The sequence below is a fragment of the Passer domesticus genome, chromosome 1 (assembly GCF_036417665.1).
Source record: "Passer domesticus isolate bPasDom1 chromosome 1, bPasDom1.hap1, whole genome shotgun sequence".
Taxonomy (NCBI): Eukaryota; Metazoa; Chordata; class Aves; order Passeriformes; family Passeridae; genus Passer; species Passer domesticus.
In genome coordinates this window covers 26,632,459-26,655,290 of record NC_087474.1, presented here as the reverse complement: position 1 = coordinate 26,655,290, position 22,832 = coordinate 26,632,459, and positions in this window count along the sequence as shown.

Sequence of the window (22,832 nt, the reverse complement as noted above, 5' to 3'; positions counted from 1 at the left end):
CTCCATTTGCTGGTTTAGACATCCCACCTACAAGCACTAGCAGTGCATTATCTCAGGTGATTTTGATATTTGACATTTTTTAAACCAATTTCTTAGGCTGTATCTCTTACAGGAAGCTTCCTTCTCTTTGTTACAAAATTACAATTGCAAGTTTTATGAGACTCTCCAGCGTGGAGAGAGGACAATTCTCATTTTATCACAGGATCATTTCACAACTTCTCATTTTATTCATTATTATTCTTAAGTGGTTTAAATCTAGCACCAGCATAGCTGGCAGATACCAAAGTGTGGGATCCTCGTCCCCACAAGTGGTAATTCAATGTAAATAAAAGAGATCTTTCTGCACCTAATTGCCATCCATTGGGAAACTTAGAAGTCCTGGGGTGAAATGCACCCCATGAGCACAAAATGATCAGATATCTCTGTGCTGATCCTACCCAGAGCTGTATAATGAAAGTTGCACCACATATAGAAAACTTAGATGCTGAACAGAAGAGTGCAGAGCTGTGGCAAACACAGCTCTGGCTTGGAACACAGTAGAAGAAAGCTCAGCAAAAATGTTTCAGACAATTTAAAGCAAAACACTGACTGTACAAATTTAACTGAGTACACTTGATGAAGATGAGACTAATAAAAGCCCAGCTGCTTAGCACTTTTGACTTGCTCGTATGCAAGATGATTTTGGTTCCAAACTGAATGTTGCTGGCTGAAGATTAATAGGTAGGCTGAACATATTCTCACTGTCTTGTTTTAGGAGAAAAGAATAACCAAAGTTTAAAATGTGAAATCTGGAAACCAACCTCAATAATGCAAACAGATCTTAAGGCAGCCTCTTCCTCTCTGCAATGATCAATATTAATGTCAAAAATCTTTCATTTTTACTGATTTCAGTGATAAAAAGTCCAGTCCTGCATTACTAGCCTCTTCTGTGCCTTAAACAAGACAACCAAACAGTACCAAATAGACCTTCCCCATTTTAGGTTTTTTTTACATACTTTCATTAAGGGCCTTAGCAGTTTTTCTAAGGCAAAACAGAATAAAACAGCATAAGTACAATTTAGTTAATACTCTTAGATTATGATATCTCCAATATCTCTTTAGAATGTTGCCCAGTGCTAGTAGTTTTTGTTTCTAAAAGTAATTTTGTTCCTATAATTTTATTTTGCCACAATTAAAACTAGTAAGAAACATGCCACCTATGGTATTTGCCAGCAAAATCTTTCAAAAGGTAGCATATCTGCATAAAAAAATGGTGTAACATTCTCATGCATATTTGCTCATTTTTGGAGATTTGCTGTTCTGTCTTAATGCCCTATATTAGTGACTACAGAGGCTGACAAAAATACTACAGTAAAGGATGTCAAATGTTGCTCTGTAAAGTTATTTTAAGAACCTGTTAAGGTGGATTGCAGAATTAATATAAGTTGCAGGGCCCTATTTTAAGACAAATCATTATTAGAAGGTGCTTAACTTAATTTTTACAGGGCTGATATTTTCACACTTTATGCTGTATTTAGCTTATGGGCTAAAATAAACCACATGGCTGATGAAGTCAAGATGAAACTTCTTTTTTTCTGTCTGGTAGAATTTCTAGAGTTGGTCACTTGCTTTGAAGACGCTGGTGTCCTGCTGCCCTGGCACCTTAAATTAAGATGGCCCTGCATGTGCAAATCAATATATATATTTACAAGGAAGAAATGACAAAACAAGCATGCTCCTTTCTATAAATCATACATCCTCCAATTCCCTTTCTTTTTAATGGCACTCAGAGGGGCACACGGGCTGCAGATCACAAATGGGGAGCCATCACTTCCCTCCCCAGCCAGCTCAAGGATGGCATTCAAGTGTTCCAGATGCAATTCAAACTGCCCTTTACACTTGGTAATCAATATGAAACATCACTAATGTCTGACTCACCGTTAGAAGTGTTTTTTACACTTCAAAAGTGTTTTTTACACTTCAAAAGAAGATAAAGCTAATGGTAACCTGCACTATCCCAATGGTTCCAAGCAGTCTGGGCCACTGCACCCCTCCTTAGCCCTCTGAGTCATCCAGTACCAGCATCCTACACAAACAAAAACTCCCAGTACATAAAATCAACCTCTTGAGAAAATTGTCTTATTCCTCAGAAAGAAACCAAAATATATGAAAGATATTGCCAAAGCTCTATTTGCTTTAACCTGCGTGGAATTATCTTAGTGAAAAATTAGAGAAGCTGAATAGCCCTATGAAGGGAATGTTTCCCATCATAAAGAAATATCCCAGCAGTGCCAGCAGAGACTGTGAGAAAGGAAGGAGGACACCAGCTCCTCTAGAGCAGCACAGTCAAAATCATGCAGCAGTCATTCTGCCCACTCAAGAATCACCCCATTGGAGTCTCCCCAGTGCAAAACCAGTGCTATGGCCCAGGTACTGGCCAACAGCAGGCCAATGCTACTATTTCTGGGCATGCTTGTGGGTATAGTTTTCATGAGTTACTTTCAGTTCCCAATGAGGCTAATCACAGAAATATAATAAGCAGTATATAGCCAAAGCCAAGCACGACTGATTTAAAAGTAGTACCAAACGAGGGATGATACAAAAATTAAAATTGTAGAAGCATGTGTTATGTTTCTGTTTCATAATAAGAATAAAAATAGTAGCCTGGAAAAAGAAAGTTTTATTGCTTATTTTCAGTGCTGAGAGCACCTACATGGAATAATTCCATATTCATAGCTGTTTCTCCTCTACAGCTATTATCTGTAAACTGACATGGAAGCCAACACACAATACAGTCTAGTGCAGTGAATGGAGTTATTATGAGACTGTAAGAACTTTTGTCTTCTTTGGAACCCTCACACTAGCTACAGGCAATTATGAATTTGCAATAGAAGGAGAGGACCCAGCAATCTGCAGAGCCCACATAGTGCATCACATTGTCTCACTGGCACAGATTATGGATACAGCAGAGCTAAAGTGGAGTGTAAATACCTTAATGTCTTCATTGCTTATGTCATTCCTGAGCATTAGCTCTCCATCTGTAGAATATTGTCTGAGCTGCTACAGATATGTCTATTCAAACGTGTCTTAATATTCAGCTGACTGTGCCTTTTTGACATGTCCCATCAAATAGCCAATAATGATGTCTTTTTTGGCATTCCTAAAACTGTTCCCCATGTCTCTCAATTACTTGCCCCCAGCAAAATGGCTGCAGTTATTAGCTTGTGCTTCACTGTGTCATTTGTGTTATTCCAGTTCAATGTGAAGTATGACTTCCTGCCACTTATTTGCTGATGGCAACTAGCTGCCTTTCCTTCCCCCCTGAGGTTTTGTTTCCCTTCCAAAACATACTAGATTTTTTGCTGGCCAGAAGCATAACTATTCTTCACTGTCAGTAAATTCCTCCCTTTCTGTTCTGTTTGGGTTCTGTTCACATCCAGCATATAGGTACTATACTTACTTAGTAACAAATAAACTTCTAGAGTATAATTAAAAGGTATTTTCAAAGTACCAAATCCAAACAGCAAACAATACACTATCTGACATAGTCAAAAAAAAAAACAGCCATAGAAAAATTACTTGGAACTTATGATTATCATCTTTTAGTTGTTTCATTGATCACCTTGAATTGTAGTCTTTGATGCCAAAATACATTAACATATGCATGGTAATGCTACAAACTGCCTTGGAAGAGGTTTTTAGTTTGGTTTTGTAAAGAAGAATGAGCATTTAATTTAATCTTCTTAGAATCAGCCATAAATAAATCCTACTGAAAATCATTCCTGTCTATGTTATTTCCGTTTGTCAGAAGAATATAACGATTTTGTAGATTTTTAAAATTCAATCTCCATTAAATACTGGTTACAGAAAAAGTCTTTTGTTTATTTCTGGTCATCACATGTAGCTATCTTGGAGTTTCTGATTAAACTGGTGGGGGATTTTAAATGTCTAACTAACAATGCATTGAAAACAAATAAAATCCAAACAGTGAAAAAAAACCCCCAAGAAACAAACAGCTGAAGTCAGGATAAAAGGCAGTCAAAGCATGGAGGCAACAGACGCATGTCTATCCCACATAATCCCATGTTTTGGCCTACTTCATTATTTCCTTTACTGTTTTCTGTACATTGCATTTCCAGACTGTGCAATCGGATGATTGATTGTTGACTGTACATATTACAAGTGGTACTTCAGCATTCTAGTATTTCCTGATCTGTTTAAATGACAAAGTGTGCCCAGGGCCTCTCAGTGTTCAGCTTTGAATCCCCCCCCGTTCAGATGTCCTTCCCCTCCATGCTCTACTTGGCAAAGTGGCAGCTCTAACCCCTCAAATCACAAATGGGTCTGACATTATGAGTTTGGGATGTGGTGAGCCAAGTCTATACTTGGTTCAGCAAGAACAGATATAAAACCAGCACAAAGATCATGTTAAACATGTAGGTTTGCATTAAACAGTGCCATGGACTATTACTAGGAAAACGATAAATTCTGTGTTGTAGGACCCTGCTCACCTGATCAGGCTGGTCCCTGGCCATCTGAGCCAGTGTTCTCACAGGCCACCCCAAGGACACTTACAGGGATGAGCTCCTTGAGGACCATTCCCATTCCTGCCACATTGTTTTATAGCCTGTTTACTTGGGCAGGGTAGATCATGCCTGTTGGTCTCTTTACCAGTAAACAAACCTTAATACTTTTAATACCCTAATCAAGATGTAGCTTTACAGCCCTAGCATCCCCTAATGTACCACAGGGGTATCTACCCTAGATTCACTGTGATCCAATATGTCACTGTATTAAGATTTGGACACAGGAAAAAACACAATTGTGATCCATTTCTGACTGAAAGAGCCTTTTAGTTCAGTGGAACAGCAGCCAGCAGTTTAATTTTGTGCCATATGCTATTATATTTGTATATACTGGATGAGATGTGTAAAGTATTAACTCCACATTATGGTGTCAGGGAAGAATTGCTCAACAATCAAATATCAGATTTAAAAGGTTTAGGATGAGAAGTGTGAGAGAAAGTGATATAAATAGATTAATAGAGAAAACTGTTTAGATCAGTTTGTATGGTGTATCATCTAAATTGATATTTGTTTAGTTATTATTTATACTGTTGTTTATTTGCTACAATATCCTTCTCATACTTTTTTTTTTAAATAGCAAAAATTCAGCCTCTGTCTGGACTACATTTCAGACTATATAGTAGTAAAAATATTCTGAGTATGTTTCTTTATTAGTATAACTACTTTTAGAGCGACTCCTCAGATTGACATGGTTTGGGAAGAAGACACTCACAAGAAACCTTGCAGAAGAATGAGAGACCTGTCATCTAGAGAGATTGGCTATTGACCTGAAAATAGAGGCAGGAGGAAATCACCGTTGGACTGTCTGTCACAGCTTTTAAATTCCCACTCTTCTCACAGCAACACATATTCATTCCACATAGATTTTCCCCTCAAATCAGGCTTACAGTCTGCAGCCTAACATAAAAGCAACACAGAAATAGTTGCAAGCTTTACAAAAAAACCCAAATTACTTTTCACAACATTAATCAATTGTCCTACATTTTACTGAGGAAAAGTCATCAGCATAGACAATAATCATTAAAAAAAGAAAACAAATCTGTTTCTCCATCAGGTTCAATATTGCTAAAAAACAAAGAAATGAGAAAACAAAACCAAACATTGTGAAAACTGTTTATAAGATAGCTGGGTAAAACAAGCAACTTGAATACATACTGGAGGCAGCAAATGTCCCTCTAAATTAACTGCATCTGAGGGTTCCCATGCATATGCAATTCACCTAGAAATCAATGTAAAGCTCTAGCTATGTTTTCTATTGCTTAGCAACTCAGAGAACCTGAGTATGAGTCCCACAGAAGATGAAGAGAGGGTGAGACTTTTAACTTGGCACCTGTAATTTAACACAAACTGTAAAAAAATGGATACATTTTAAAATGTTTTACATTTCTTCCAACAACATCTGAAAAGAAAGGGTTGTAGACTTCAGTTTGAGTTCAGTCCTGCAAAGTGCTAAGAAGGAAATCCTGGTGTCACCTCAGACACAGCTTAAAAAACCATTGTCAAAAGGAAACCTCACATCCACCACACTTAACCTTACTTGTTCTAGGATAAGGCTACGTATACCCTCTGAAGTAAATGCAGCAAAAATTGGCTTCATTTTTAGCACAAGGAATAAGCACACACTGTAGAAAAAAATTCGCCCTCCTTATCTGTATGTGGGGGGTTTGCAGACTTTCAAGCATTTCCCTGTAATGGTGCCAAAGGACTGGTTTTGGTAAGTGATTTTGAACAAGCTCCTCTGAATGAAGCTTGCTGAAGCTAATTGCAGCCATATTAAATTAAGAGAATCAGATGGTAAATTGGGGAGAAGTTAAATATCTTTAAAGCTACAATGGAAGGTTAGACAATTTCATTAGAAGTTGCTGTCTATAATGCTGCAAGGGATGGAAAAATCTGGTTTTCCCTTGGCAAATTATTTCAGCTGTCCTAGACAAAGCCCGTTCTTAGTTAACCAGGTGATATACATATAGCCTTTGAAGTCAGGGTACCTGTCCACAAGGATTACTCCTGTTTCTAAAAGATACACTGTTAGTTAAACAAAACTTTTAGAGTTGAGCATTAAATAAAGCAAGAAGTAGAAGCTTCCTTGCATGGCTCTGTTGCAAACAGCTTTCAAAACAGTGAGGATTCAGCTTTCAAAACAGTGAGAGAATGTACCATTTTGGTACATTTACCATTTTGGTACATGGTACCACTGACAAGAGAGACAAGTAATAGGAAGGAGGCTGGAGGCTGTCCCTGACTGATGAGTAAAGCACTTTGCTGTCTAGGAGGCCAGCAGAAATTGAGATGGTAACTTTGGGAATCAGCATGCCTGTGAAATGGCTACAGCTTCTCACCTGTGGAGCAGAGACCCCTTGTACCCCAGCATGTAACAGGATGCAATTGACAAAGTGCTGTCCACAAAATGCACTTGTCCTTATCAATGCTCTTGGGCACAAAACAATGGAAAGGCCATGCAAACGTGAAAGTGAAATGAGTTTAAGTGCAAAAGGATTTATATTGCCCACCACTAGCACTTACTGCCCCTGCAGTCTGATGAGCCTTTGATGTAGTTACCTGTGACAGTCTCACTGTGAGGTGAGGGGAGCCTGCTAGGGGAGCTGGAGTTGCTGTGGGGTGAGGGCAGAACTGGTGAGAAACACCTCAAACCCTTTCCAAGAGCTCTTTGGTAGAGTGGGAGGATGTTTTTCAGAGGGTTCATCAACGTCATAGCCCAGAGGTTTGGACTTTAACCCACACAAGCAGCTTAGTCTGAAGGGACTCAGCTATCTTGAAAGATGTGCAAGAAAATCCAACATATGTAAGGTGGTGAAACAGTGGGATTGTTTGTGTCCGGTTGAAATTAAAATAAATAAATGAGTAATGTTTTTGTTTGTGTTGCATGGTTTGGCTGATGTAGTTTATGGCTGTCAGCAGCTCGTGACATTGCAGAAACAGTCCTTGTGATTCTAGTAGGGTCCAAGTGACAGAGGTGACAGTAAGCAGTGTATTTCACAAACCTAGTTACTCTGCTCAGGGCTGCTCACTGCTTCAGCCCCTAGCACAGCACAGGTTGGAAAAGCAGGGCTGTGCCCCAAGCCCACCTTAGCCCATGTTTCCTTCAATCTCACACACACATTCCAAGCAATCTAGTTAGTGCTTCTCCTCTTAATACTGAAATGGTGATGGGATCCGATTAGCCTGCTCCTGTTGGATTCAAAACAGGCCCAGCAGCTGTGACTTGCACAGTGAAGAACAAGGCAGGAGGTATCTTTCATGTCTGAGGGAGACTGTAAGATTATCTGAAGAAACTGGTGTTTCTGAGCTTAAAAATAAAACATTATGCCATGAAAAATGTCCGTGTGCCACAGTACTTGTTAGATATTCCATCACTCCACGAACGCAGGAAACACTGTCAGCCCATTTACACCTTTGTGGCTCAGTAATGAAAGTCTTTTGTGAAAGAAAAAGAAAGAAAAGCCTGGAAGAGCTAAGTCTAGAAGCTAGTCATTACTCTTCTTGTCAGCGACTGTATCCCAGTGAACTTTATAACTAATTCATGATGGTCCTTTTGGTTTTCTTACACCACAGCATAGTGGGACTGTCCATTGAGACTGTGATTCCTTGTTGGGCTTTACAAAGAGTCAATGGTTGACCAAGAAGAGACAAAGGAGGTTTGTGAATCTGTTGAACTGAGGGGCTATTACATTTTTAGCTAAATTTGAGAGGAGGAAAACGTCATTTAGAATAAAAGGAGCATACTCAACCCATATGTCAAAGCCTAATAAATCCTGCCTTTAATTTTGGGATTGTGAATGGATCAATTAAATGGATGTTACATTCCTGAGTGAACCCTTGTAATTTTTATCCATTTGTAGCATAAAAGCATTTTCATGAGTGATAACCAGGGGCTCAGAAACAAAGGACTCTTGAGTCCACTTTCATTTCCTTTTCCCAAAGAGCTCAAGTCTGAAATAGTCTTCAGATTAAACTAGAAATGAGGACTTGACACTTAAGCGAAGTAATAAATGAAGCCTCTCCACAACAGTGGCACTTCTGGCTAAATGATAAAATATGTAGACAAAAGCTATTCATTTGGAGCATTTCATGAGCGTATTTCTAAGAGGTAAGAATACTTCAGAAGTTGAAAAACATTTTTTCCCCTCCCTTTCACAAAAAACAGTTCTTCTATAGAACATAGAAAGTGGCAAGGAACATAATTTTCCTTCCCATTCTGGGGAAGGTGATAGAAAAACAGGTGAAGCCAAATGCTGACCGATTCCCTTGTACGGAGTCACACCATGTACTAAGTCACACCATAAACTACAAAGGCACAGATGCCCATGCCAGGACCAGCATGACCTCACCTTTGCATGGCCAAGATGAAAAGCAGGCTTCATCCAGTGCAACACTGCCCAGAATATATTTAATGGAAACAGCTGGGAAGAAGAAAGGAAAAGCACAGGCATCACATGGCATCACGACAAGGGTCTGGAGGGACACCTAGTGCCATGAGCCATGAGTGAGGGAGCAGGGTGTGCTCTGGCCCAGCTGCTGCTCCTGACTCTGCTGGTGTGCACAGCAGCTCAGGGAGACACACTTTTCTGAAATGAACCAGGAATGCAACAATCCCCAAAGAAATATGTCATTAAAGACAGCAACCATGCTCCTGGCACCATTGCAGTTTCTTTCTGCTCTCCACAACTGATAACACATATCAAAGGCAGCGATTTCAATTCCTGCTGGTTTTTGACCCTCCAGCTTCCACTCTCCTCCCAGAGATTCACAAAATACCAGCTACCTCCTCCTCATCTCAGAGCTAAAGTTAGTTCAGCATGTGAATATTTGCTCAATGCAGTGACAAACAGGAAAAGTTAGCTTTAATTTTGTTTGTCTGTGTGACTATCTGCTTGCCTGTGTGACTTCATCAACACCCCCTGGGACATATAGCTCCAAAAAAATCACAAGAGCATAAAAAAATTCAGCACTTCCCTTAAGAGACAGGCTGATCAGGACATTAGGGAAGAAAATTTATTCAAAACTTGCATTTACACAGGGCTCTTTCTTAGTGTCCAGGCATGAGAAAAGGTGGGTTAATTTTTACCCCTCCTTTTTCAGATGTGGGAAGATTACAACACTGAGACAGCAAATAATTACACTGAGGTCAGTCACCTGTGGAACAGGACACAGGAGCTGGGGCTGATTTATACCATCCTCTGCCACCAACACAGAGTGAACTCAGCAGTGAAGCGAGTTTCAGAAACCAGCTCCAAATCTGGTACATCAAAGTCACATGAACTGATGAGAGATGCCTGTGTATCTCATGAATAAACTTGTTTATTCATGCTCCCTTCATGACCATGTACCTCACCTGCAGGGCGTGGTGAAGAGAGATTGTCAGGTTTTTCATGTGCAGTGAAAATTCAGTTGACTCCTGCATCATGCAGAGTTCCATTTACATGAGGAGCTTTGCAAGACATCTCCAAATCAAAATCACATGAATCAAATCTGTGGGTGAAGTAGCCAACAAGTACAGTCATAATGGAACAGAGACTCTTGGATTTTAGCTTGGTTCTAGAGACCCAAATAAGCACACACACAGTCTATCTGCCTGCCTCCAGCTTGCCTATTGTCTTTGAACCTGCTCAACACCACCAACCAAACACAAAAATGAAGACAACTGAGATATCAGGCCTTTGCAATTGCTGCAAAATTTGATAGTCATATAAAAGAGAAATGTCAAAAGTACTTCCATTGTAGGAAAATCCACCTTTTATGGACCACAGAAGACTCCACATAGAAATGGTTCAGTTGCAAAATATCTAATCTAAAGGATTTATTGATTTACTGATTTATCTGACACTGTAATTACTGTTAAAAATGGAAAAGAGAAAGTTCCTGACAGTGGAGGAGCCAAAAGTTTTAAAGGAAGGAAAATTAGGAGTGCCTAGATTTCCAGACACAGCATCCCTCTAAGAAATAAATCCCAAATTAGTCAGTGCCATAAATAATCCCCTAAGAGCCCATGTTCTGAGATTGTGGCCTCAATTATTTTTGTCATAAGATTTAGAAGAGATTAAGCAGATAGGGGCAGAGCATGCTGATTAAGGAAAAAGTGGTTTGCTCAGCAGATGTCTTGTCAAAACCACATCCTTTAATCTGAAGTACAAACACACTAAGACCAGCATTGCAATGATCAGTTTTAGCCATTAGAGCACAGAGTATTCTGGGGCACAGCAGCAGGAAATATGAAGGAAGTATGGTCACTAGGGCATAGAGGAACTACAGGGTAAATGTCTTTCTGTGAAAGGATAAATCTGCTTCTCTAGGCAGTTTCCCACCGGGAGGAACCTCCCTCATTGTTAACACTGAAGGGGCATTGTGGTGCCCTGAAGATGTGCCAGGGATGGACTCATCTCTCTGCTCTTTTCAGGAAAAGGATGCTCTGTGCAGAGCCCATGAGCCAAGCAGAAGACTGATAACAGGACCAGTGGTGTAACCCCAACAGAAACCACCCCAGTTCCTGGGAAGCTGCAGACAGAACACACTCATCTCTCTCCAGAGAGCATTGACTAATGCAGAACATTAACCTGGGCATTGAGCTCAACTCCATGGCTGAGACTTGGTAGTCTGAAGAAATCTGAGAAACTGAAGATGAGGCTAAAAATGTGGAAATCTTAAGTTCTGTCAATGTGGTCACTCACATGACATGTAAACTTGTCTACATGAGAAAATCTCCTTTCATTTTTATTAGCTGTAATCAAGTGCTTTAAAATGCTTTTTTCACATAAAATTGAAAATAGCAGTTTTTGTCCAGGTGTGGGATAGATTCAACTTGCTCTTCCACAGTTCAGAGGAGGCTTTGTGCAAGCTCTACAGTCAGGAACCAGAGACTATAGACAATCTCTTGCAATGTTAATTCACAGTTCAATCACAACCACAAAAAAAAAATTAACTTTTTCAGCAAGAGACCTGGGATAAAAAGCCCATTGACAATTCTAGGGCTTGGTTCAAACTGGCTGCAGTCAGTACATTGCATCAAGCTAGCCCAAGGAGAGATGGAACTTACATTTCTCTGCAAACTTTTAGTCTAAGAAATACCTTTGTTTCTTCCTCCAAATGTAATTAAATTCTGTGTAGGATTTGTTAGAATTTGCTTGAAGGCTTGAATTTATGATGGGACACCAACTCATCCAAGCGAATGTTTTTAGCAATATAAAACAGCATGGGAATCATATCTGCAGTATGCAGCCCTCACAGCTCTTTCATTTGTCATTTCTGAAAATGTAGATACATGGCAAAGATTATCTTCTGTACAGTATTTTATCCATCATATATAATATTATATAAACCTAGTTCCCCTGTGACTTTAATGATGGTTACTTTTTTTTTTTTTAAATCTATTCAGTTTTCTGAACATTAGTTTGGTGGAAATCTTAATAGGGTTTGGTTAAATATTAACAGTGTATTAGCCATACATGTGTTCTTTCCACCTAAATGTGCAATGGCTCAAGGGTGAAATAATGTAAGTGTCTATATTTGAGGGTGTAAACATGTGCACAAAGCCATTGCCTTGAATGCAGGCATGAAATTAAGACTAAATAAACAAACAACTTCTGTCTATGGACATGAAATCCCCACACTGATACGGTCTGACAAGCAGAGTTTGTCACCCTGGATATGGAGGTTTCCTGAGGAGAGGCTCAAGGGACTTGGCTGCAGGATGCACATAAGATGTGCAAGAGAGCACATCTCTCCTGCCACCCCATGTCCATGGAGCACCTGCAGGCACATGCAGAGCACCTGCTGGGAAAAGGCAGAAGAGTGTGGAAAGCCACGGGGCAGAAGGCGTGAAGTGGTGTGAGGTGTATCAGAGCACCCTCCTCATGGGCACTGTGTCTGCATCTGAAACTGAAAGGACACTGCCACCCTGGCACTGCCACCCTCTCCTTCTGTCCCTGCACTTCCAATAGGGAATGTGACTGACAGTTCCCCAGATGAGCAGCTTGAAGGTACACTGAACAACCACAAAGCTAAGGGCTATTTTCCAGCTGTCCAACAGGACTGTCACATCCAGTGCAAGAGCAAATGGAATGGGTCAGAGTGTCCAGACAGCGTTTCACATTGCATTACAACCTCTGGATGTTATTTGGATCCAGCAGCCTCTCCTGTTTAACTACTCCCCAGTTCCAGCCCCATACTGCTTCTGAGCAGGACGCAAATGTTATCGTAGCTCTAGAGGTGCCAGCCTTTCCAGATTACATTAAAGTCCTTGGCAGAGTGATTATTGCCCAAACCAAAAAATTAAAGCTCATTATCTAATCTACAACATTATTTTTGGCTCTAAAAGAAAAAAGCAGCTTCTTGTCTTATTTAAATTATATTAAAAGTTCCAGTGACATTTTAACATAACATTTGACCAAAGATTCAACACAATTTCATAAACTTCACAAAACTCTTAATAAAAGTTTTTAAAAATCAGATTCCTAAAAAAAGTTCTTTTTAAATAGGTAACCAAGTACATGAACAAAATTTAGAAAAAAAAATTTTCCCGATTCAGCTAAATTGTGCTCCAAAATCCCAGTTCAGTGAGTCTTCTGCCAACTATATTGGGGCTTACACCTAGTCCATAGTTAGTTTCTAGTAGAGCATTTTATTCTGCAGTGACTGTTTACCTTGGTATTTGCAGAATGTGACACAAAAGGATATTTCTGACTGAATGTTTTAGGTTTGCCAGAGGTGTAGAAAAAGGTTTTGCTAACAATTTTTTTAATGACTATTATTGGCCTCATACTGTTCATGTTTCTTGCTGCAGATTCCACTACAATCTGATGTATAAGTCCCATTCTGGATACGTGCACAGGCATATGTATTCATGAGAATAAATAGAAACTGACAATATGGACAGACAACAATGTGTTAAACAATCTCCAGCCAGCAAAAAGGTGCAATTATTTTTGCTGGGAATAGCAAAAATTTGCTGTAAGAAAATTATTCTTGAGATGGCTTTGTTGGAAAACACCACAGCAGAGAGGGGAAATAGGAGGTTAGAAACCCATAAGGAGGAATGGGTTTGTGTTCTAATTTCCTTCCTTCGAGTCTGTGAATGTGTTTTGATACTTGATATCAAGTATTTCACTCACAGAATATAGAAGGTTTTAATGTTTGTTCCTCCCTCCTTCACAGTCCCACTTCAGCTGCCTCCTGGACAGCCATTGGAGGTCTACTATCAGCTGATTCAGCTTTGTGAGCTAGGCACAAAAATTGTACCTAGATAGGAGAGTGTAAGGACTGTGAGGCTGTAACTCATTTTATACATGAACAGATGGATATCCCAGGAAAACACACTTCAGTTACTTGTATAAACATTAACTTTGCTATTCACTTTCAATGCATGTCAAACGACATTTAAACTAGAAACTATTTCCAGCATCATCCACCTGACATGTCCAGGCTTATGGCTTCCAGGCACCATTGTGTTTTTGCTTAATACACTTTCAGATACAGCCTACAAGCCAGACACTTCCATCACATATGTTATGAATGGATGCTGCACCATTTGAAGGCAGAAATTAGGTCAGAGGAAAGCAGGAAAGGCTGTTGAATAAACTATGTCAGGAAATTATTTGGATAACAACACACTGAGGAGAGGTGAAGTATACCAATATACAGAATCTGCCTTTAGCAAGAAATACTGTCACATGAAACCTTCAGTCAGTATGTCAATTCAGTTTGAGCCATTAGCCATTTTTTCCCAGCCACCCTGTTCTGGGGGGAACATCTCTCTAGAGACAGCACTGGATGATACAGTCATTATTTATCATCATGACACCCCTCCCGGGACTGGTAACAAATGGATCCTGAAAATCTGTCAAGACCATCAGTATATTACAAAGATGGCAGAGATAGTCATTATATAATAACTCTTCCACAAAAATGTACTTTAAACAATGTGATATTAAAGCCTAATAGCCTATTCATCAGCAAAAAAACCAGAACAATCCTTAGACTCAATGACCCATTAATGTTTATATCTTCCACCACGGGCCTTCACAGCTTATTAACTAAAATGTTGTTCATATATGTGTATACATACACATATACACACCTCTTCATGTGCTGGAGGTGAAAATTATGATGCACTTTTGTGCACAGAAGAGAAACAAACCTGATGGGTGAAGGCTGTCAGAACAGCAGTAGTACTGGTACTGCTAATGTCTAGTTCATAGTTTTTAATTGTTCTCTAGTAGACAAACCATTCACCAATCACTGGTCTCATATTGAAGTCTTTACCAAATTCAAATGTCTCTGTCTTAGATTGCAGTTCAAGGTGTTGCCAGGGGTTTTTATTCTATTGCCATCTGTTAGAACCAGACAGGGCGGTTATCTTCTGTTAATGGGTCAGATGATGAAGCCATCTGGGACAGTTTTATTTATCTCTTCCACCACCCATCCTACCTGCAGGGAGATGTCTTCTGTTAATGGGCCATTGAGTGTCACTGCATGACTGATAAAAATTACATCATCCAATTGTGAGGTGCTCTGCCCAGGGGGAGGAGCCAAGCATTCCTACCTGGATATAACCTGAGATTTGGAACACTACAGTCAGCCTTTTCCCACTGGATTCCCAGAGGAAGCCTAGGCCACTGGACTACATCACCACTGGACTCTCAGAGGAAACCTTACACCATGGGATCACTGCTTCAACAGAACCACATCTGTCACTCCAGTAGGACTGTTACCAACACCCTGACCAACAGGGTGTCATGTTGTATTCTGACTCTGTCAGTGTTGTTCTGTATTACTGCCTTTTTATTTTATTTTGTTTTATTTTCCTGATAAAGATCTGTTATTCCTAATCCCATCTCTTTGTCTGAGAGCCCCTTAATTTCAAAATCATAATAATTTGGAGGGAGGGGGTTTACATTCTCCATTTCAAAAAAGGCTCCTGCCTTCCTTAGCAGACACCTGTCATTTCAAATCAAGACCCTCTATTCCTGATTGAACCAATTTAAGTCTTCAAAATCCTGAGTTAAGCCATACCTACGAGATTCCATAGAATCTCCAGTGTTTTTGTGTAACCCAGATCCTGCACTCACAAACCACAATAGGGACAGAAGCTGCCTGTGGGACCCTGCTCCTAGAGCTGAGTAAAATACATTGATAACATCATTATAGTTTGAGTTTCCAGAATATATTTTAATCAGCAATTTCCAGGCTTCCTAGAAAACTCTTGATTTTTTATTCTGGTTCATAATAAAATACATTTTTTTCCCATGGATACCAAATTCCAGTCAGCACTGGTAGTTTAATGCTAAGACTTAGGCATTTGAGCAGTAATTTGCAAACACCTACAGATTATACAGTCTATAAAAAGAAAGATCAAGGTATTAAAATTACCAAAGACAGATGTGTCTCCGGAAAACTGCTTTGGACTTTGAGTATTGTACTACATTAATAAAACAGTTCTTCCTTCCTGTTTTTTTATATTATTTTTTAATAGAATTAGGTGTGCAAGGGATAAATCATATTTTAACCCCACCAAGAAAGAGCAGTGTATCTTTCTATCCATCTACTTGGAATTCTACTAACATTATCTTAGTTACAATTTACTTCTTGCTGCATTTGAATGACTGCTTTTCTTATACATGGCATATTTAATATTTTATTAGAATGACATTTAATTTTAAAATTACTTAAATTTATTTGTTTTATATTTTTAATGTAATGATTAAGTTTACAAAAGAAAACAATGTATTTGTAACATGCAATGACAAAAAACCTACTGCATGACACTTATTCATATTAAAAAAAGAAAAAAATCAGAAATATTATTTTCAATCTGAGAAAACAACAGCTAAACAATGCTGTAAATTTGATTTTCTGTATCTACTTTAGCATTCCTTCCTCTGACATCTAATACAGATAGTTTTGTTGTGAGGTAGCTTATTTTCCTTTGGAGGATTTTTTCTAGTTAGTTCACTGACAGTGATTCTTTGAACAATTTAATTTCTCCAGATTCTGCTGTTTCCTGTCACTGTCTGCCAAATGGAGAACTACAGATTCTAAATCTAATAAATGAGAAGTAATATTCCTGCCCAAGATCAAAGCACAAAAGCCAGAAGTCCACTGAGATGGGTATTCATTCATCTTTGAAATGAATTGTATCATTTTGGAAGGTACAACACCAATGCAAATCTCATTAGCTGTCCAGGGGATATTTAAAAATCCGTCTACTTTATCAATGTATCAAATATAGATTCAGCATTTCAGTGTAAAGTACTTGCAGAAGTAACACATTTCTATTTGCCTGGTAATTTCTATTGGGATACACACACACACATTATATATACATATATACATACATACATACATATATATATACACACACACACACATATATATATATGTATGTACACATACACACATATATATTGTGGTTTTTTGTGAGTGTGTATGTATCACATAAAATACATAAATATATATTATATAAAGTATGTGAACATTATTTATATGATATATATTACACGCTGTATGGTATATTTATTACATATCATTTACTTTTTAAACTTTTTTGTTTTCCAATATGATTCACCAAGACACTTACTACATGATGTATTGCATCAACTCCAAAGAAATTAATATGCCATTTAAGAGGATTTGGTTTATAACAACTTAACGTTTCCATGACTTTGCACATACTTATATGTCCAGATCTTTACTAATTATGACTATGCTTTGCTAGTTACACAAGTATTCAGTATTTGTCGTTTTTTATTCTTTTTTTCACAGGGACAATCAACGTTATTTGGTGAAAGTGCTCACCAATCTCAAGCTAAAGTTGCACCACTACATGACTAGTGGTGATGAGCAGAATACAGATCTTCTGTGACATCATCAATTGTAAAATCAGCTCCAAACTACCCTGATGACATCACTATTTAGCATTTGTGGAATATTAATGTTTTTCAGAGCAGAGTTTGTTTACTTGAGTTAAAGGATAATCACAAAGAAAACACAAAGTATTGTTTATCCTTCAAATTACAGACCTGAAAAGATCCTTTTGTGAACCATCTTATGCTAATGATAAAATTTGTTACCATAAGTTTTCAGCATAGAATTCACAAATCTCTACAGTAGTTAGTTCAGATGGGCAGGCTTGGGTCATGAAACAAACAAAAAACCCCTGCAGTGCTGCACTACAGCAATTCACCAGAGGTCATGGCCACAGTGCCTGGCAATGTGACCACATCTGCTGGAGCATCACAACAGAAGCTGCCAACCCAGACCCAAGCTTTCCTGAAGAAATTATGGCAAAGAATTGGAGTCTGGATTGCTGGATATAGTTAATCATACATGCATGGACTGCTGGAGTTAAACACTTATCCAGAAGCAGTAATGCATGAGATTCCACCCACTTATGTTTCAGTTTCAGTATCACATCATCAGTAGCATGGAAAGGCTCTCCAGAAGACTTTCCCAAAATAAAACAGGAATGCCAGGAATGTATTTAATCTTGTTACATTATCAGATGAGGCTCCACTGATCACCCTGTAAGGAAATACCTCTAATATTCATTATTCAAACAGATCAGGAGACTAAGTAAAGAAATAAAATTAAACAAGATGCTATTCTCATCAACATAGAATTCCAGACCAATTTGTCTGTTGTGTGGTCGCTGCAAATATATTCTGCAGCAGCAGAGATGTTCTGCAGTGCCTTAGAGATGTAAAAACTATGGAGGAGCATCTGACACATTAATAAACCTGATTACTGAATTTGTTGTTACACCAAACTTTTACACCCTTCCAGTGAATTTTCCCTCCCTCAACTATAAAGAGACAAGCCATTCACCCCAGGCTATTTTTTGGAGCAGATATCCATTTTTTACATAATTAAATGTCAGCAGGAAATAGATGCCACTCCACATTCACTGGTACATGTAACTCTTAAATATGGTCTTGTTAATACATTAGAAAAATTGTTTTTCATATTCTGATTTGCATTAATAATTATGATTAACATGCAGTTCTTGAAAATATTGCATATTATTCAGTGTTTCTGTAATGAAGGAGTAAGACTATCCAAATATTCACGATAAGGCAATTTGCTTTTTAAAGGTCACAATTCAGGAGCATGGGAATGAATTCAGGAATTTCTTAGTTTTGAAGGCTGGGTCCAAGCCATTAAGCAATATGATATGACTGACTTTAAATAAATGGCTACATACAAAATTCAAGTCTACCATGTGAGTATGCTAAAAATTACACAGGGATGCATGTCTAAGAAATAAGATTTTCCCAGGCAGCAGCAAAAAGTACATTTTGATGTTAAATATTAATTTTATGTACTTTAAATAACGGATGCAGGTATCTCCTGAAGAACAAGATCAGACATTTACACCAAGAAAGCACATTTGCACAATGAAAAAGAGATTATTTACATATTAGTGTTCTCTAACACAATGTGTATTTAAAGCCACCTCTCTGATACTGTGGAGGGAAACTTGCAGAGAGGTAAGATCATGAAGCTGTCTCAATAATAGCAAATGTGCCCCAGGAGTGAGTCTACAGCTATAGTTTTTAACAAGATCATCTCTTAACGGTGTTTTCCTAGTCCAGAGGATGAACAGAGCATCTCACAGAGTACCTGTGTTCAGCACACATTTATCCAAGTCTACCTACATTCATGTTGGTATAATGGTGTCAATGGCTGTGCCAGTACCATCCTCTACTACAGATTTATAGTGACCTTGCAGAGGTCTAGATTTAGGAACAATTCAAACCGACGGAAATCAGAGGCAGCCAAGGGTCACAACTTCAGTAGGATACAAAGTAATATTGATTTACAGGAAATTAGAATATTACTATATTATAAACTAATCTTGAAATTCAAAACTGTATAACTAAAACATGTTTCTTGGTAGTAGAAAAGCCTCTCCAAAAACTTTCCTTCTGCCTGGGGTCTTAAATTCACTGCTTCATTCTTCAGGTGCTGGGCCCCTCAGCTGCCATTCCAGAGCTGTGGACTCACCCTCTGCAATTCTGCATCAAGGGGTACTGGGAGAAGCAGCTGATGCAAGGTCAATCTGCCATTTTTGAGTCTGTGGAAGTCCAGCTACACAGACACAAACAGGGCTGCTCAAGATCTTTCACTAAATTAAATGTCTCAGCATCAACATAATTCTCTCCACTGCTCACTTAACACATATTCAGACCTCTTCCATTTTAAAATCTGAAATAGACCTCTGAGTGGGAGTATTTCACACATTCAGAATGAAAGTCATATACTGGATTTATTAGTTTGAAAGTCCATTTCATCTGAACAGTTCAACCAGGACAGCCCTGCTCTTTCCTGGGAGGTTATTTTTGCTTCTGGCTGTGCTTAAATACTGGAGTGGGGTGGGCAGTGAAGGGCTGGGAAGCAGAAACACACTTTTAACCCTCTTTTCTTCTTCAGAGAGCACTTCTCAGCTCCTCAAGCATCAACTGAACTACACCCATCTCACTAAGGAGGCTGCTGCCTTTGGCACATGCTGCAGGCTAGTGGCATCACTGCTGGAGGGAAGGCAGCAGCACTCGATCACCTTGGCACATAAGTTCTCCATTAAAAAAAATGGAGAGAACCTACAACCCATCCCTCCCCCCACGATAAAAACTAGGATGCCTAAGACTGCACTATAAATTATATATATAATATTTATATATCATTATATAGACAAATAAATTGTTAATAATAATAATGATGGGTGGTTGTTTGTTTGTTAGGGTTTTTAGGGGGTGTCTTAGATACCAGGGGGCTTCTTTCTGTTTTTTAAATCAAAGACCCTGCACGCACCTTCCCCTGGGTTTAGCTGGCCTCATCAAGGTTACTAAGTAACCTTGAGTTGTATTCAGCTTTTCTGCCGTTCTTTTGAGAAGGAAATTGAATCCCTCCCATGTTTGAGAAGCCCAGCTTTCAGTTTAAATAGGATTTTTTCATGTATTAGCATATCAAACAGTATAGTTGACAGCATGCAACATAAGATTAGCACATTTTATTTTTTCTAAGTCTTAGCTTCCTTCTGTCCTGCTATTTTGCATTTTCAGTGAGAGCAAACCAAAGGCAAGCTTGGTAGCCATCTGCAGGAGCAAGACACCAGGTATATTTACACAACAGCTTGATTTGCTTTCAGGACTCGAAGCGTGGCTTTCATCTGCTGGGTCCTCCATGAACATTTCTGGCCCTCGGGAAGTCTACAAGGCAACAACATTTCAGCCCTGAGCCCTGAAAATATTTACCAGTACTGAAGAGCTGGATCCCAGAGTGCCACAGAGGAAGTTAGAAATGCTGAAGAAGCCAGGATCCTCTCCTGATCATAAATGGTTCAGGGGACATGCCAGGTCACGTAGTATATTAAAAGGGACATGGAAATAGCAACTCTGCCCCATCTCTGGATTGGCAGCAAGCAAAAATGGTTGTAGATGGTATGAGTTTTAGAATCTACATTCTGCAGCAATATCTCGGGCTTTTAAGTCTTATTTTAGCATTTTGTTGCATATTTGAAGAAAAGTTCACAAAGTTAGTGCCGGTGTGGAAAGTGAAATTGTTGCATTGATTGTCTCAACATGTTTAAACACATTGAATGTAAAATTTGGTCACAGGTTTATTGTGGGTATGGATCTCAATGCAGACAGCCACTAACATTGCACAAACATAAATAATTTGAGACAAACTTCATAATTAAGGAATAATATATATTAGTAGGATATAAGCCTCCAAAACTCATAAAAAACATAGTAGGTCTTTACCTGCTTTTTTAGCTGTTACCACCTATACAGGTAATCCTTATATCACTCCTCTGACTAGTACCAGAACAAAAGTCTTGTGGTATACTTGTCATGAGAAAAGACAGACCGAGGCAAATTACATTCATTTCTCAACCTCAACTATATTGCTAGGACTACTAGAAGCATTACTTCCTAAAAACCTCTCAAGTATGACATACATCATTACCTTCCAGGTATCCATAACTGCAGTCAGTGAAATGCTACATTACAGTGATGCCAAAGCTCCTTAATCAAGTTCTACTTTTCCTGCATTAGGTGATTCACTGGTTCATGAAAAAGCAGCTCCATTATGGAGCAAGGTCAGCTCCACAGTGCCCATGACAGCTCATTAAACTCTGTGACACTGCTACCCATGCACAGGAAAAAACCTCAGCTCTGAGAATTAAGGAGGAAGGATTCCTGAAGAAAAACAAAAAGAAAAAAAAATCACAACAGAAATGTAGCAGGATCTTTACCTCATCTGACATCAAGAGACTTCTAGCAAAATTAAATGTGTGATTTGGCATTCCTTAAGTTGCCAGATAGACATCACCTTTACACTGGAAGGCAATTAGTGTCATTCATAATCAGTGTATCCAGAGTACTCTCAGATGGATATATCCCAAAACCACATCCCAAGTATGCACTCAGTTACACAGTTATACTGAGATCTGTATGAAATTTTGAGAAGTAAAAGGAAAGCAATGTACAGCCAGGGAAACTTCAAAATCTTTCAGAAGTTTCTGTCAGTTAGGTCTTTGAAACGAGTCTATTTCAAGATGTCAGACCTTTCAGTAGCTGGATCTCAAAATAATCTGCTTCGGGTGTTCCAGAATAAGAATTTCTAGGTCTTTCAATCTGTCCAAATTCATATTTGATTATATGTTCTCATCTGTCAGTGCATTTATTCACTTTTAATGCTCTTTATACTTTCCAGACAGGCAAAGTGGCATTTGAAATTTACCTGGTAGAATTTCACCTTTGTAGTCCCCTACCTGCTTTGAATGGAAAAAAAAAAACAACACAGGAGAGGAATCCAAATAATGTAGTTTGATGTTTTTGGATCAAATAAAGCTGTTCACTATTAAAGTCACATTTCTGTCTACCCAGCTCCAGATCAGTAGAACAAGAAAGAACCAGATCTTTCCATCTCTTCAAGCTCTTATCTAAACAAAGGAAAGTAGTGCTAAAAGGTTGCTGTTCTCCCATTTACAGTGTTCCATACAGGGCTTGGACAGTTGTAACAATGGTTATGATAACTCTGGGATGGAAAAATGACTCTATGAAAATAGCAAGAATGACTGTAGTTATTTTCCCACCTAAACTTAGTTGAAAAAAAATCAGCCTTTCTAAAGAGATTCACAAGCAGAAACAAAAACCCTCTACATACAAATCCAAGCCAGAAAACTGGTGTAGCACTTGTAAATACACAAGTTTTTCCAAGACAAACATTAAAAATATCCCACTGTGTAAAGCT